Raw genomic sequence first — 16,889 nt, 5'->3', positions numbered from 1 at the left:
AGGTGTCGCCCTCCTGTGCACACACCCCCACCCGCAAGTCAGGCTGGTGAGGCCTCAGACTCCGCTGGTGAGGCCTCAGACTCCTCCTCAGGATGCTTTCAAATGGTTTTTGTTTTATGCAATTGCACTGAAGCAGAGTTATTAAAATATTATTTAAAAAACACATGAGAAACTGTAATATACGTGCTTCTTTATTAACTCACTAAACAAAAGGGTGCCGCAGCAGATCTAATAATGACCATAATTTCAAAGGAATGATAAGAAGCTCAAATTTCAACCACTATCGGCAACCACTGTGATGTGGTTATGAACATACTAGTCATTTCTGTGATGACTGTGAAATCTCAAGGGGGATGTTATCCGTGTTTGCAATAGAAAGAAATACTAAATTTCAGTTAGAAACTAGTGAAAAATAAAAATGTACATTCTTTCCACTACATGTTCTTGGACCCCCTGAAGTCCATCCACTCACAGCCCTGGGTTCAGGGTTCCCACGTTGGAGAATCACTTGGAACCCCACATTATGTCATGAACCTGAGCCATCAGATTCAACAAATCCCTAGACTCCAGACTTGGGGCAGGAGGGACCTTTCAGAGCAGAATATTCTCTTGCTGCTGTGAAGAACAGGAAGGCCCACTGACGTGGGGAGGCAGCTCCAGGCCTGGACCCAGCTCTCCAGTCTGATGTTCTGCCTACTACGTGAGACTCATTTCTTTGGGCAAGGCCTCCGCCACCTTGAGAGCTGGGAAAAAGCTTCAGACATCACTTTGTCCAACTCCACTCTTACGTATGGAAACCGTGCTCTCAAAAATCTTTTTGTGTGTGATAAAGAAAACCCAAGACCAGCCAATTCCAAAAATACTGCCCTGAAACAAAGTGGGAATCCTTGCTTTCATATCAAGTGGATTCTTCTACACATGGCCACCAAACCTCACAAAAATGTAGTCAAAACAAAAATTCAGAGAAAGACAAGGTTTGTTTAAAAAATTAGAAATCCGCAGGTCAAAACAGAATCGTAAATTATACTTTACCGCGGAGGCATGGATTTAAAAGGAAATCATGTTCAAAGAAGCCATTGCAGATGCTCGTATCCAGTCAATTTTAATAAACAAACACACTGATAAAATCGTGTTCATGTGAATGAATACAAGGGAGTCTCTCTAGTCCATGGAGCTGTGGGAAGACTGGAACAGTAAGTAGTCTCCCCACAGGGGCCTTCCACCCCCCACCCTCAAATTCTACCATTATTTTGGGAGAGAGAAGGTATAAACAGGAAAGTGAAATGGGCTCCTGGCCTTATTTCTAACCCTTTCTGTACCCAAGAAAAAGGTCAACCAGTCTTCTCGCTCTGGAGAAAGATTCTCTAGAACCTTCAGCTGCTGGAGGGAAAGGGGTCTTCCCAAGTCGCCCTGCCCCACCCCCAAGCCAGCTTCTGAGCCAACCCCCACCCGGCCCAGACCTCTGCTCATGCGCACACTGGAATGATGTCATAGCACCAGGGCAGGAGGTAAGGGTCACCAGTCCGTGCTTGGGGCAGCAGACTCTGGCCCTATACTTACAGAGTGGGCCAGTGAGACCACTGCAGGAGCTCCCTCTCCACTGAGCGCCTCCTCCATCAGGAGAAGCCACCTAAGGTCACTGCCTTCCCCCTGCAGTCGGAGATGGCCTAGGAAGTCAGACGGCCACTGCAAAGCACGAGTCACCGGGCATACGAGGAAGCCATGAGCATCTGCTCGTGGCTCCTACTTGTCAAAGCGTGGACAGCATCCACAGGCTACCCCCACCATTGCACGGTCTTTCACTTGCTCTCACCTGTGCACTCATGTGACAAAACCATTTTCGGACAGGCCTGGGCATTTGAGGACCTCCCTACTGCAGCCTAGACAGACCCTTCCCACTGGGTCCCCGGCTGTTAACTCCACTACTTCCCAGCTGCTGGAGCTCTGAGAGCATCATTCTAAGGCAAGAATGGCTTTGGGCTTATACAGTGAGCCACTCAGGACGTCCAGAAGGCGTTAAAACTGTGGGCGTGGCCAGGCCAGAGGCCCTCTGCAGGGGAGCCTGGGAGAGAGGGTGCCAATGGTAATACACAGCAGCTGGTTCTCCACCTTGAAAACCTGTCAGAACCACCTTGCTCAACAGGAAGACTTTCACACCAACGCTCCCCAGGAGACTCAGGCAGTAGGGCCAAAGCAGGCCCAGGAATCTGCGTTCCTAATACATACCCTAGGACCACATTCTAAAAACAGAGCGGGCCCCTAGTTCCCTCCTCTGGACCGGCACCTAGGGTGGGGCTACAATGCCCCTGTGACCACTGAAAACCTTCCTCTTTCAGAGAGAATAAATCAATCTCCCATGCACAATTCCAAATAACTGAGATACAACCCCCTGGAGGAGGGAGAACATAACTCCTCCCCATTTAAGTGACTTCCTCCCCAACTGCTGGATGGACAGAGGAAACACGAGTTAACTTTACAGTGGGGAGCCTGCAAATACCACCTCAGCCAGGGGACCGAGGTCATGAGTCACACTGACAGTACGCACCACTGAGATGATGAAAATGGCATCTGATGTCTGTGATCTCCCTTCCAAAAACCCCCAACTCCAGTCTAATCATGAGAAAAACATCAAACAAATCCCAACTGAGGAATGTTCCACAAAACTCATGACTGGTCTTCCTCAAAAGTGCACAGGTCATCAAAGTAAGGAGAGTCTGAGAAACTTTCATAGCCAAGAGGATCCTAAAGAGACTTGACAACTATCATGTGGTCTTCTTGGGGGGGGGGGGTGGGGATCCAAAAAAGGGATATTACATAAAAGTTAAGAAAATCCAAATAAAGTGTGGACTTCAGTTAACAATAATGTACCAACACCAACTTTGCAATTTTTTCTGTAAATCTAAAACTATCCTAAAATTAGCGGTGCCAGGCTGGGTCAGTCGGAAGAGCATGTGACTCTTGATCTTGGGGTCATGAGTTCGAGCCCCACGCTGGGTGTAGAGATTACTTGACAAAATTGTAAAAGAAATGTAAAAAAAAAATTATTAAAACTATTCTAAAATTAAAGGTTCATATCAAATACATGTTCATGTAAAAATACAGGCACACCTGGGTGGCTCTCTGTCAGTTAAGTGTCTTCTTGGTTTCGGCTCAGATCATGATCTCGTGGCTCTTGAGTTCAAGCCCTGCACTGGGCTCCAGGCTGGCAGTGCGCAGCCTGCTTGGGATTCTCTCTCTCCCTCCCTCTCTGGACCTCTCCCACTCACACTGTCTCTCTCTCAAGGTAAATAAACTTAGAAATAAATATATGTACCATACGTACTATCTGGAAATACATGCGAAGCATAACGTGGATGAATTACAAAGCGTACTTTGGAAAAGCAGGTGGGTAAAAACTGGAATGAACAAAAGGAGAGAAACCTACTCCATTAGCTTAACACAATAAAATAAGGTCATTATATAGTTGCAACTCATTACAATTTTTGTCCTGTTCTTCAGAGAACACATTAGATATACTTGAATATGTGAAATAATAAAGACTACGAGTTTGTAAATAACAACAAAAAACTCCCTCTCCTGAATGAGACCCAGAACAAGCTTATTGAACATACATTAAATTCTTTCCCACTCAGGTCGCCGAGAACCAGGAATCGATGTATTGTTTAATCGATGCATTCAGGAATCTTTACAGTGACATCACGTAACTCATATTTCAAGTGATAGTCTCATTATTCTCAAATTAAGTTAATTGAAACGCCAAGCATTAATGACAAATAATTACAGCGTCTCATAAAAACTATTTTACACTAATCCACATCATCAAAAGTTAAATGCAAACTGGTGCGGTATGAAATGGAAGACAAATCACAAATTATGATTTTAATTGTGTTGAATGCCAGTATTCAGTTATCTCCTGATGCTAAACAGGGCTAAAGAAGTACCCAAATCAGCCCACCTACAGACAACAGCTTCATCCCAACTTGATGCCGAATGGCACGATTTGGGTACTAGATAAAGCCGAAGTCAACAGCCTGAAACACTGCACTTAAAATAGACAAAAAGAACTTCGATGATCGAGAAAGACAGAGTTTAAGTTTCAAAGGAGACACACTTCAAACTAGACTACCAGTAGGATACAAAATAAACTTGCAAAATGTCTGGACAGGAGTGATTTACAATATTCATTACTAATCCGGGTGAAGCAGTAACTTGACTACATAAATCTTTTCCAGATTAAAATGTAATGCCATAATGCATTTATGCCATTATCAATTTAAAACAAAAGGAATAAGGAGGTATCGGCGTGCCGCCTAACGCCAGCCTTCTCTTAAACACACCAAAAAGTAGCTTTACTAATTTTTTTGTAATTTATTTTTTTAATGTTTTTTTTTTTAATTTTTAAAAAATGTTTATTCTTGAGAGAGAGAGAGAGAGAGAGAGAGAGAGAGAGAGAGACAGAGCGTGAGCCGGGGCGGGGCAGAAAGAGAGGGAGACACAGAATCTGAAGAGGTTCCAGGCTCTGAGCTGTCAGCACAGAGCCTGACGCGGGGCTCGAACTCACAAACCGTGAGATCATGACCTGAGCCGAAGTCGCATGCCCTACCGACTGAGCCACCCAGGCACCCCTACTAATTTTTAAGATCTAAAAGTCTCAAGCAAATAAACAACAAAGATGTAAGGTTTACAATCTCTGAAAGTTATGGACTCGTGGATCCAAAAAGTGAGTGCTCACCCCAAGTGAGCAGAGAGTATGAGCCTCAGCCAGGCCCCGGGAGAACAGTGGCAATCCTGGGAGGGGGGGTGGGATGCATCTCTGCTCAGTTGGCATTTGGCTGACTCTGGGGCTGTCTGTAAAATGAAGAGTTCTGAAAGATCTCGAAGAAAACTACCCTTCCCTGGAATATTTGAAACGGGTTCTACCTGGCCTTGGGGACTTCCGTGCATCTTCCCTTGTATTCTCTACAGGACCCCACAGAGACATCACAGTCATTTTAAATACTAGTTAATCGGGAAGAGAGCTGAGTGGGAACCTGGAAAACCATCTCACATTGGGTTATACCCTCCCTGAGGGCGGGTTTTTGTACCCGGGGCACTTGGCATGGTGCCTGTCACTTAAGTGGCACTGCAAAGCATTAAGTGTGTGATGGGGACAGCGGTCCAATTTGTGGGTCAGATCAGAATGAATAACGCAGCCTTTTCTACACCTGCACACACGTGCCTTTTCAGCCCTCAAACTAGATTCACAAAAAAGGAAGAGCAATAAAATTGAGACAGAAGTCTGCTCATGCCACCCTCCTTGGACAAAACTCCTTTGAAAAGGAGCGGTGTGGTTCAAATGTTTAAAGAGGGAATGGCAGGGCTGTGCAAGGTCTTTAAAAACAGGAGCCCTAAGGCCTTGTTTCACAGAAGACAAAAATAGAGGTTGGGAGGTTAAGGGCTGGAGGCACAACGTGAGATAAATTAGCAGCAGGGGAAAAGGAGAGGACCCGTCCAGTCCTCGCTCAAAGCAAGATTTTTGAAGTTCAAAACGAGGCTAGCTGCTAATGAAGTTCCGAAAGATACTGTGATTCCAGCTCCTATTAAAATCACAAGTCAAGAAGTTACTGCATAAAGGCAAACATTTTACTTTCAGGGAGGAGACATACATACACAAAGCAGGAAGGAAGTCCAGAGTCCGCAGCTTCTGGATTAGAGCAGCTCACACACATGACCCAGACCCCATGCACTGCTGAGGGCATAGGCCTGGGGATCCCCTTGGCCACTCACAAGACCCCCGGGGCTAGCCACTGCCCAGTGACCCGCACTTTTCTCATTCACTCAGTGGCGTAGTGACCACACTTGCCTCCCTTCACCCCTGCTGTAAGAATCAAATGATAGGAGCCTGCAAAGAACAATTAGATAGGTTACATTGTTTTAGAGCTCATACCTAGAAGGTTCAAGTCGGTCAGAAGGAGTTACTGTTAACCTTTCAGAGGCCCTCCCCAGTCCACGTGAGGATGGGAGCATTTAGAAAAAAGAAAGGACTGATTGTGCCTTTTAACAATCTTCACCAAGAAAAATTCAAAGACTTACAAAGTGCTGATTTTGTGTTTATCCCCATAACTGAACAGAAGAGAGAAGAAGCAACAAAGTAAAAAGGAAGAGCAGTATAGCCGGAAGTGATTTATACAAAATAGATCTAGATGTAGCCAAGGAAACTTCTAATTGGCCACCCTCTTAATTTCTGGGCTTATTGGACTCTGTCAAGTCAGAGTCTTCGTCTGAAGAGAAAAAGAAGTAGAGACATCAACGTCATACTCCAGCCCAGCTAATAGGCACCTCCACCACTAACCTGGACAGAGACTAACAGCCAAATTATAATTTTCTCTTTCCGTTTCCCTGGATAAGGTCTCATTTGCGGTATTTTCGTTCGCTCTCTCCTGAAGAGTTTCTTTTTCGGAACTATATAAAGATGGAAATGAAACATTTGAAAGCTAACAGATGTGACCAGTCCAATGATTGTCAGGTTGAACCTAGAATCTTACAAACTTTAGCCATAACAACTACAAAAAAATTTTTTTTCCTATGGATAGCCACCGATTAAAAGGATTCTGAGCTAGGCAGACAGATTTGGAGTGGACCAAACTCTGAAAATTGACTAGTTATTAAAAACAATTGACAAGGGACTCCGTGACTTCCTTGTAAGTGGACATTCTAAAGAGAGTATATTTTTATCACAGTTCAGCTAGATTTCAAAAGGTTTCCTACAAATCGACGTTTTATACTTACATGGTCCAAACATGGAGAAGAAGACAATTTGAAAAACCAACATATGCCACACTTCACCAACAGTATTAAAGATAAACCGTGGTTAAGTCAGTTATATTAAAGGAGGTTTCTCCTTTATATAACTGCAAGATGTATAAATACTGTCTAGCTCTCTAAATAGATATTTTTCATGTTTATAAAAATGGATGAAAAAAATTATCTCCATATGGGCAACTGTGTGAAAGAATACAAGTGCCATTAATTTAAGGATTTGAGTAAAGGAGGGAAGCGTTCACTGACATGAAGGTTGCTGAAATACTGACATTCTGGGCCAGTAGATTTTCTGGGGTGGGAGCTGCCCTGTGTATTTCAAGATGCTTAGCAGTATCCCTGGCCTGTACCCGCTAAGACACCAGGCACACTCCCCCGTCAAGATAATTGGAAAATGTCCCCAGACACTGCCAAATGTCCATATGGGCAACATCACCCCCAGCTGAGAACCACTCATCTATATATAGGACTGGAGGTCCAAGTCTCAATTAAGTTTTTAAAAATATTAACAATTAACATATTTGCCAAAGTGAAGTGCTCTTATTTCTTGATCCATACCTAACAGCCAGTTAAGACCCCAAAATGGATGGGGATTTGCACATATTAATACGCCATCACGTTAAACACGTATTTTCTTCCTTCAACATGTAACCCTCACCGACCTGAGACATGGACAAAAAGAGAACCTACCTCTCTTTTTTGGAAGGTGGAATGAGCCTTCCTGACCAGCGCTGAGGGAGTGGCACAATCAAGTTTAAGCAGCAACATATTAAACACCTGAGCCTTAATCTAGGGCGCATCAAGTGGGCTTCCGTTCTACCCAGGCATGCTTCAAAGTGAAAATTATGACGGCCAGCTGAGTGTCATCTCTGCTCCCCTTTTTCTGTTTAGAGGATAACGGCGTGGTTTGCTTACAGTCGCCACTGGGTCTCACCTACTGAGCCATCTAAAACAGACCTACTAAGGAAACCATGGGAAGGCAGGAGATGGCTTAATAAAGGGGAGGCAGGAGGAGCTCCTAACTATAAGCTAGGGAGGGCCAAGGAGGGCAGAGGGCCAAGGAGGGCAGTAACCAAAGCACGTAAAGGAAAAACCATACGCATGCTGGTAATGGAGACAGATGGAAAACTGACTTTAAGATAAATGGTCAGGGCGGGGGTGTACACGAAATGAGTCGCATGCAAAGGTGAAACATGGAGGGGAGAAGCGAAAGGATGCAAAGAAAGATCTGCTTTTACATCTGTCTTGCCAGATATTGTTCCTAAATAGGTTTCTTTTAAAAGAGGGGGGCTGATGAAACTTCACTATTCACCTACGTCAAGTTTCCTGCAACTGTCTCTAAAATAACTCCTTGAGTCCCTGGTTATTTCTTGGTCTCTTAAAAATTCTCCAGCAGCTTGCGGTTTTTATGTCAATGTCCCTGAGCTGGTTTCCATCACTCAGAGCAGTAAGAGGGCTGTTTATCACCCATTCAGACCTCTCCCCATCACCCCCACCCAACACAAACAAGACTTGCGAACAGGGAAACAAGCTTTTAGAGTGACTGTCCTTAAAATGGACACAGCTGGCAGGAGAGAACAAGAACTGCTCTTGTCTTCTGCAGCCAGGCTCATAAGTGACATAATTAAAATACTTGCTGACGTGCAGACATCCTTAAATATTCAGCCAAAATTCATAAGATATTAAAACTGAGCCCCATCCTCTAAGGAAAATCAATGCAGACATTGATGGGCTTTGTCTGGTAAGACAGCCACTGGCACTTTCTAGGCATCTCGCTGCGACCTCAGCTTCTGGTAACATTTCTTACTAGCTGGCCACCCCCACTGCTGCTGGGAGAATTATTAAGCTTGTTTAAATAAATAAATCTTTGCTGCTACTCCTCCTGGAACATGCTACATACAGAGCTGGCCAGGGGGAGACAGCTGGACGGCAAATCTAAGACTGTGAATTCAAAGAAGCTGCCCAAGGTGTGGACCATCTGAAACCACTGTGTTCCTGAGTCTTAGGACAGACATATGGATACTTCTCCCAACAGGGGCACCGGACTCTCGGTTCTATCTCAGTTCCACCTGCCCTGGGCAAAAGTTAGCCAATGCTCTGAGAGCCCCTAAGGGCCTTCCAAACACAGAAGGGTGTATTAAGGACGGTCTTACTTGGAATGACTACCAATGTCAAAGCTCCCACTGGAACCTTGTTAGAGAAGCCTTCCGAAAATCCAGACTGACACTTGACCTGGCCCCTCTCATGATCCAAGAAGTAGATTTTCAAAGCCATTTGGGGATTCTTTGAGACCTGCACAGATCTCACAAAAGCACGAAAGAAAAGGATTTGGTGTGTTGGGCTCCAAGGCTCCAAGTACCTACCGACCTACCTTCTCTAACATGAACTCATTAAGAAAAAACAGCAGCAACTGACAATGACCTCCCAAAAGATATCCCAACAAAACAAGCGCTCAGGAACTAAGTGGAAGAACAAGAAAACTCAGTCTTGCTTCCTCAGTCCCCACAGTGGTGGAAATTGGGTGGGGAGACCCCCCACACAGCCATTTACAAAGGAGCCAGCTGCAGAGACCTGCACAATAGTACCTGCACACAGGCTTGTGGGCCACTCTCAAAATACCACTACTATCATCAAACAGAGAAACCTCCTCACTCACCTCGTGTTATACTGCAAATCCCTCAACAGTGGTTCTCAACGTGCGGCTCCCATCCCATCACAGGCCACCTGAGAACTCAGCAAAAAAGAGCATCCTGCGTCAGACCCTCTGGGGTGAGCCCAGCGATCTGAGGTCTAAAGCAAGCCCTCCCAGGGATACTGATGCCCACCTCAGAGCTGGAGAGTTTGCCCATCTGAGGAGCAATGGCCCGTGGTATGCAGCAAGGAGGGGCTGAGAGGAGAAGCAAGGCCAAGGGTGCCCAGTAATGCTCCTCTGTGACCCTGCACAGCTAGCCTTTCATGACCCCTGGAGCAGCTGTATTCATTATGTCTTTCCCAAGTTCAGGGCTTCCTCCACTGCCTGGCTGATACAAGAAGTTCCAGTATGAACTGATACCCAAGCTCCACTCTTTATCGATGGTTTTCCATCAAGGTTTCTCAAATCTTATACCTAATAAAAGTTTATGGCTCTGTTTATGTATTTTCAGAGACATCTTAACAAAAAGATGGTGGCCTAGCTTCGTCGATAAGAGCAGAGACTCAGAAGTCAGCCTGAGGTTGAGTTCCACACCCACTATTTGCTAGCAGTATCTACACCTAATTTTTGAGAGGATTCAATGAGTTATTACTTTGTATAAAGTGCTCAGACCAGTAATTACAACATGAGATTGAGTGTGCATGTGTTAACAGATAAGCTAACGATCACTAAAGAAAATACGATTTTAGCTTTTGTACTTATAAAGCACTTAATGTACACCAGAAATATGTTGAACACTAACACCCAAAAGTTATTTTAAGTTGGCAACTTACCCTCGAGAATTCAAAACACATTTTAAAAATATCTGTAAACTGGACAAAGTATTTTGATTACATGTAACCAAATCTAACTTTATCAAGCGTAGGAAATAGTACATTATTCCCTAGATCTCCAAGGGTGAGACCTTTCCCGCTAAGGAATAATAATTGCCATTACTATTATTCTGAATTGTGCCCATGCTGTCTCCTCAGCTATCTCAACTTTGAGACATACAGAAGAGATGAAGCTGAAATCCTAAAATGAGTATAGACCTGTCCTCTGCAATACGGCAGCCACTACTAACCTCAAGAGGCTCCTGGCCACTCCAAATGGAAAGAAGGAATGTGGTGTGCCAGAAATACAGAATACATGCCAGATTTCAAAGACTGCACACAAGCAAAACAAGGTAAACTATCTCATTAATACGGTTTTATAATGATTACACATAGAAATAAAAATATTTTTGATCTATTGGGTAAGATAAAAAATATAAAAATTAATTTCACGGGGGGCACCAGGGTGGCTTAGTCGGTTTAAGCGTCTGGCTTCGGCTCAGGTCATGATCTCGCGGTTCATGGGTTTGAGCTGCTGGGCTCTGTGCTGACAGCTCAAAGCCTGGAGCCTGCTTAGGATTCTGTGTCTCCCATTCTCTCTGCCCCTCCCCCACCCTAGCTCTCTGTCTCTCAAAAATAAGTAAACATTAAAAAATAATTAATTTCATGGGGCACCTTGGTGGCCCGGCTGGTTAAGCATCTGACTCCATATGGGCTCAGGTCATGGTCTCGAGCCCCACATGTGAGGCTCCCATCCCAGGGGGAGCCTGCTTGGGATTCTTTTTCTCCCTCTCCCACTGCCCCTCCCCCGCTCCCACAAATGCACAGCAACAGCAGGCCCAGAGTGGACAGCGCGGCCCTCCCACTTGGCTCTCTACAGCTTGGGCCAGGACGGGCTTTCATTACCATACAAACCCAATGCTTTCCCTATAGCTGATATTTTATCTTGTTCCTGATACCAAAAAAAACCTACATGTACTGAGGTGAAGCATCCATAAATGGATTAAGTCAGCACTGATTTCTCTCCTTAATCATTCTACCTAAAACCTGACCAGCATCTAAAAGCCCAGTGCCCAGGCTCCTTCCCTATTTGGAGGTTGCATGACCAATAATGAACTGCCATCCCCTCCTTAGGTCTGCTCTATAACCATCCCTGGCAGGTGTTCTCCAATAAGCAGATTCCAGATCTGGGTGAGGGAAGCAATAGGACGTTCTAAAACAATCAGCCTTGTTTTTGAACACAGCGCTACACACTGTTATGAACTGTATCCCCAATATTCATATGTTGGAGCTCCATCCAACCCCCAAAGTGGCTGTTTGGAGACAGCCTTTGAGGAGGTAATTATGATTCTTAGGGTGGGGTCCTAATCCCACAGGACTGATGACCTTATAAGAAGAGGAAAAGCCACCAGACTCTCTGCAAGCAGAAACCAGAGAGCACACAAGGACACAATGAGAAGGTGGCCTTCTACAAGCCAGGAAGAGAGACTCACCAAGAACTGAAACTACCAGCACTTTGATCTTGGACTTTCCAGCCTCCAGAACTGTGAGAAATAAATTTCGGTTTTACACCCAGTCTGTGTGCTTCTGTTACGGCATCCGGAGCAGACCGAGATACCCGCTAAGAGTGAATAAGCACATTTCAACTTGCAGAGCCTTTCCAAGGTAATGCTGGCTCCCAGCAATGAAGCAAGGACAACAGCTCACTGTAACCGCTCCTGTCTGCCTCCCCTGAAACGGCTCGTCTTCAAAGAGCCAGCTCACATTAGAGAATCTGTTCCCACCACTATCTGCTCACGTGTGCAACACGGCAAAGGCATCCACGCAAGGTCTACGATGCTTCACTTCATTAGTGGTACACGCTATTAGATCAACAGCCTCATAAAAACATCTATCCAGCACTCTTTTGGCGTTCCTTATCTACTGCCTGCTTAGCAGGGCCAAGGGCTCTGGAGGGCAGGACTTATACTCAAGTTCAAGCTCCATCATCCCTGGGGTTGCCCCTGAGCTCTAGTCTCCTCACAGAGAAATAAGGGCCAGAGCCCATTTTACCATGATATGTCAAATATTAAATAGGATGGCCTTTGTGGAAAGCAATCCGTAAACTATACATTAACATACGAGTTAGTATCTATTCTTATCTATCGCACTTTGGGGCTTCATTTAAGCACTGACCAGCAAAACTATCTCAAGAGGAAACTGTAATATTTAAACTCCGAATGCCCTTGAAGCTTCTCCTTTTAAAACCACTAAAAATACAAGCAGGAGAAAAAAGTAAGGTGGAACTGACTAATTAACGTACCAGGCCAGGAGGACAAACGCTTTGCCCAGAGTTTCCAATTCAAGTTGACACGGACAATCTACTGAAAAGTAATATATGCAGCCAAAGCACCAGGTGGGTGTGCAACTGGGTTTGTTTTTTGTTCGTTTTTTGTTTTTGTTTTTGTTTTAAGTTTAGCTTCAGGACTATAAATGATGCATTTTTTTTTTAATTTTTTTTTTCAACATTTATTTATTTTTGGGACAGAGAGAGACAGAGCATGAACAGGCGAGGGGCAGAGAGAGAGGGAGACACAGCATCGGAAACAGGCTCCAGGCTCTAAGCCATCAGCCCAGAGCCTGACGCGGGGCTCGAACTCCCGGACCGCGAGATCGTGACCTGGCTGAAGTCGGGCGTTTAACCGACTGCGCCACCCAGGTGCCCCTAAATGATGCATTTGACCAAGAATTTACCAAATGGAGAGGCCACCAGACCAAACTCACCCAACTGTCCAGACATCCTGGGGACAAAGCCACCCACGAGGTCAGAGGTTCTGAGCAGAGGTACAAAGATTCTGGAGATCTTTTATTACTCACGTTTCAGTGGAAACAAGAGCCCTAACTGCCCAACAGTCTCAGCATTCAATATTCATGTGTTTAATATTTGTTGGGCATCCACATGTATAAGATATGAACACAAGAAACCACAGGGCAGATGGTGACGTGTGGGTGTGTGTGTGTGTGTGCGCGCGCGTTGAGGGGTATAACTTGCTAACGCCGATTACACCTTCAGAAATATACGTACTTTGGGATCTGTTCAAAGGAAAATAAAGGAAAAGAAAGAACACTCTAATTTTTACGACTGTGTTACGAAAGCGGCCTAAAGACATAAGAAACTATTTTTACTTAAGCTGCATACTTTTGACAACCGGTTAAAAGGCCATCTTGACCCCTTTCGAAGTTGCCTGAACTCAGGCATCTAACAACATACATGATAGCATTTGTAGCTTAGTCCCTGTAAAAACATGCCATGAAGGGTTTCCATCACTCATCTGAGGAAAGAGAAACAATTTGGAAGCGCCATTTGCTCTCCCTCTGGATGGGAAGACTAATTCCCTAAGCTTCTGGGGTGAGTCGTGGGGAGTTTCCAGTTCATTTGTGAAAAGAGTTTAGCTTACAAGTTTCCCCAAGCATTGTCCACTGCCCTCCCGTGCAGTTGCAGCAAGCAATTTTCAGCTCCTCAGCTAGCCAGCCTCATTTTTAATGATGGAGAATCATGTCCATGAGCGCTCTCTCCCCAGAGCACACTGTAAGTCAGTCTGGGCAGTTAGAAGCCTGTGTGTCCCAGAGAGCAACACAGCCTCATTTAGCCAGGGCAAATTAAGCTAATGCAAGTGATCAAGTAAAGGACTACAGGTTATTCCAGGCAATCAGGGAGTCTTTAGGGTATTTTAAAAGGTTATCTAGTTTGTGCTCATGCAAGGAAGATTTCCGGTGTATTTAATATGGATGATAGTGCCTTTCTCAAATACTGTGTACATAAGATCTGCTGTTGGTTGGAAAACCTCAATAATCCCCCAATGCAAATGACAGGGCAGGGTCACTGATTTCAGAGATGAAGAGAATTTAAGCATACAGCACGGAATAAAGCAAAACTCAAAGCCTGGAAACCGAGCCCAACTATTAGAAATGCACCTTAAATAAGCCCCGCCCATTTAAAAAAGGGCCAGTTTCGGGGTGTCTCGCTGGCTCCCCAGTGGAGCAAGAGACTCGATCTCGTGGTCTGAGTTCGAGCCCCACGTTGGGTGTAGAGATTACTTACAAATAATATCTTTAAAAATAAGTATAAATAAATAAATAAACAAATGTTTAAAAAGGGCCAGTTTCTCCACAAGTGGGCAGAGGTGGGTGATGGAGTGCTCAGTTGTAAGGGTGGTGATCTGACACCCAATTTCATCCTAAACTCAATGATCAGTGGTGGCGTGTTTAGGTTAACAGCGGAGATGCTGGGAGCCCAGGTGAGGCCTCCAGGAGAGGAAGCCAGAGTCAGGCACCTCCCACAAGCTCCCCACTTGCTTAAAGTTCTCAATTTCAGCCTCAAGGAGCTGCAGCCAGATGACCACAAACATCCGGCCTTTTTCTCCAATCAAAAGTGCATATCTAATCAACCTCAAGGGGAGAATTCATTAAGGTAGGATTTTCCCTTGTGGGTCACTGCTGCACAAGCACCATTAACACCCGTTTTTCAGGAAATCCCTGCTCCCGACACTTAAAAACCTACATCAACAGCTCCCTCTCCCACTTAAGCCCATTTCTTCTCCAAGCGTCCACAGACTGCCGTTCTCTTTATACAAAAACCGCACACGCTTGAATCCTGTTATTAATTTACCCATCTATCGAGGAACGCCCGGTAAGAGAATTAAGAGAGTATTCAGAAGCAAAGTTTAGATCTGTTTTGATAAGTTAAAGTAGCCCTGCTTAATTTCATTTTCAGTCATTTCAAGACTTGAAAAGCACTGCTGCTAACAATATCAAACGCAGTGGTATGAAACACACCCGAATTATTTTCATTCCTACCCAAATCCCTTCCCAGAAGCCGGGAGACGCTGGGGATGGGCCTGGACGGGCCTCTCCTGCCTGCAGGTCCAGGGTGAGCCATACCCCCTGGCCTGGCTGGTTCAGTTTCTGTTTGGGTCAACAGAAGGAGGGGCCGGCGAGATTTTTAAGCTCCTAGGGCCCACCACTGGGGCCTGCTCATTCCCTTATGCAGACACAAACTTGGCAGATTCAGCCTTAAACCTGTTGGCAAAATAAACAAAACCAAATAAAGGGGAAACTGCCAACCGGAATTGTCTGAAGTGATACAGGCCCGCTCTACACGCGTTCCTGCTTTGTCCCTGAAGCTGTTAACAATGCTAAAGTCAGGTGCCTGATGTTCCTCGGCCAATAACCCCCAGCATCCCGCGCAGACCTTCCAAGGCGATCGTTATTGTCTCCAAATTAAAGCGTTTTGCAAATTAGATACCTCCGCACGATGCCACGCTAACTGCACTCACAAGGGAGTTGCCTTCAATGCCTTAAAAATCGCACACCAAATTCTTCCAGAACCACTTGGTGGTTAAATCGCCCTGAATAAACCGAGAGGGCAGAGCGATGTGAGAAACTTTCTTTCAGGTGGCTGTAACAGAGTCATGTAAATCTGGGACAGGACGCAGAGGCTGGAACCCGTCACAAAGCGCCCCTCGCCCAGTCGAGGACCTCCTTTATGCGATGTGACAGCAGCTTTGTGCGGGATCGTAAATAGTTGCAATAAACACAGTTAAGTTCTCCGGGCCGAGCTCGGCCTCCCGCGTCCCTGCGCTGGGGCCGCGCGAAACGGGCTATTCTTCCCGAGGACTCACGCCCCGGCGACCCCGGCCACCGCACGGTCCCACGCCTGCTCCTGGCTCCGCGCCCGCCGCCCGCTCGCAGGACAGGCGACCCCACGCGCCCGGGGTGGTCTCCGGTCCCGGGAACGCGCCGCCCAGGCCCCCGCGCCCTCCCGCGCCCTCGCCGGCACCCCCGCCCCCAGCGCCGGCCCGGAGAAGGTGGGGGGTGCCCGGAAGGCGGACGGGAAGGTGAGGAGCCGGGAGGTGCCGGGCAGTTGCGGCCGCGGGGGGCCAGGCCGCGGCGGGGCCGAGGGCACCGGCGGGGCGCCGAGAGCACCGGCCCCCCTCCCCGACCCCTCCCCGGGCGCGCGCCAACTCCGCCGCACGGCCCAAGTTCGCGGCTCCCGCCTGGAGCCCGCCGCCAGCGCTTACCTCGCCGTGGGCCGCCCGCCGAGGCCGGAGGGCAGCGGCGCGGGTCCCGGGGCGGCGGCCGCACAGCGCCCGCCCAGGCGCCGCTCTTTGTCTGCGCCGCTCCCTCCTCCCGCCGCTCGGCGGACGCTGCCGGCCCGGGCGGACCCCGCCGGCCCGGCCGCCGCGAGCCTCCCGCCGCCGAGCCCTCCCCGCCGCCTGCCGCCCGCTCGGCCGCGCGGCTCCGGCCTGACGATCCCCGCGGCGGCGGCGGCGGCGGCGGAGGCGGCGGCGACCCTCCCCCGGCGCGCTGCGCCCGCCTCCTCCGCGCGCTTCCTCCTCCTCCTCCTCCCGCCGCTCCTCCCCGGCAGCGCCGCGACACCGCCCAGGGGCCGGCCCGGGCCCGCGCGCGGGGCGGGGGCCAGACACCCACCTGGGGGCGCGCAGGCAGAGCCGGGGCTCGCGGCGCGGCCGGGCTCGGGCACGGCCCGGACACCCGGCGCTCCGGCGCGGCGGGCACCGGGGGGGCCGGGAGGGGCGGGGGGGCGCGAG

General features: G+C 47.4%; 1 protein-coding gene across 3 annotated transcripts in view; it reads right to left on the bottom strand.

Annotated features, from left to right (window-relative positions):
- The window catches only part of NCK2 (NCK adaptor protein 2), a 153,177-nt gene extending 136,543 nt beyond the window's left edge, over positions 1-16,634 (bottom strand). For 2 of the 3 annotated variants that reach the window (XM_086701455.1, XM_086701456.1), the window contains exon 1: positions 16,362-16,634. The gene's annotated coding sequence lies outside the window, so the exon portion shown is untranslated. The remainder of the gene's footprint in view (positions 1-16,361) is intronic. The other variant, XM_086701454.1, reaches the window with a different exon arrangement.
- Between the last annotated feature and the right edge of the window lie 255 nt (positions 16,635-16,889).

The sequence above is a fragment of the Puma concolor genome, chromosome A3, assembly GCF_028749965.1.
Source record: "Puma concolor isolate L17-30 chromosome A3, mPumCon1.1.hap2, whole genome shotgun sequence".
NCBI classification, from domain to species: domain Eukaryota; kingdom Metazoa; phylum Chordata; class Mammalia; order Carnivora; family Felidae; genus Puma; species Puma concolor.
The sequence above is the reverse complement of the archived record's forward strand: the minus strand, read 5'-3'. Positions and strand labels throughout refer to the sequence as shown.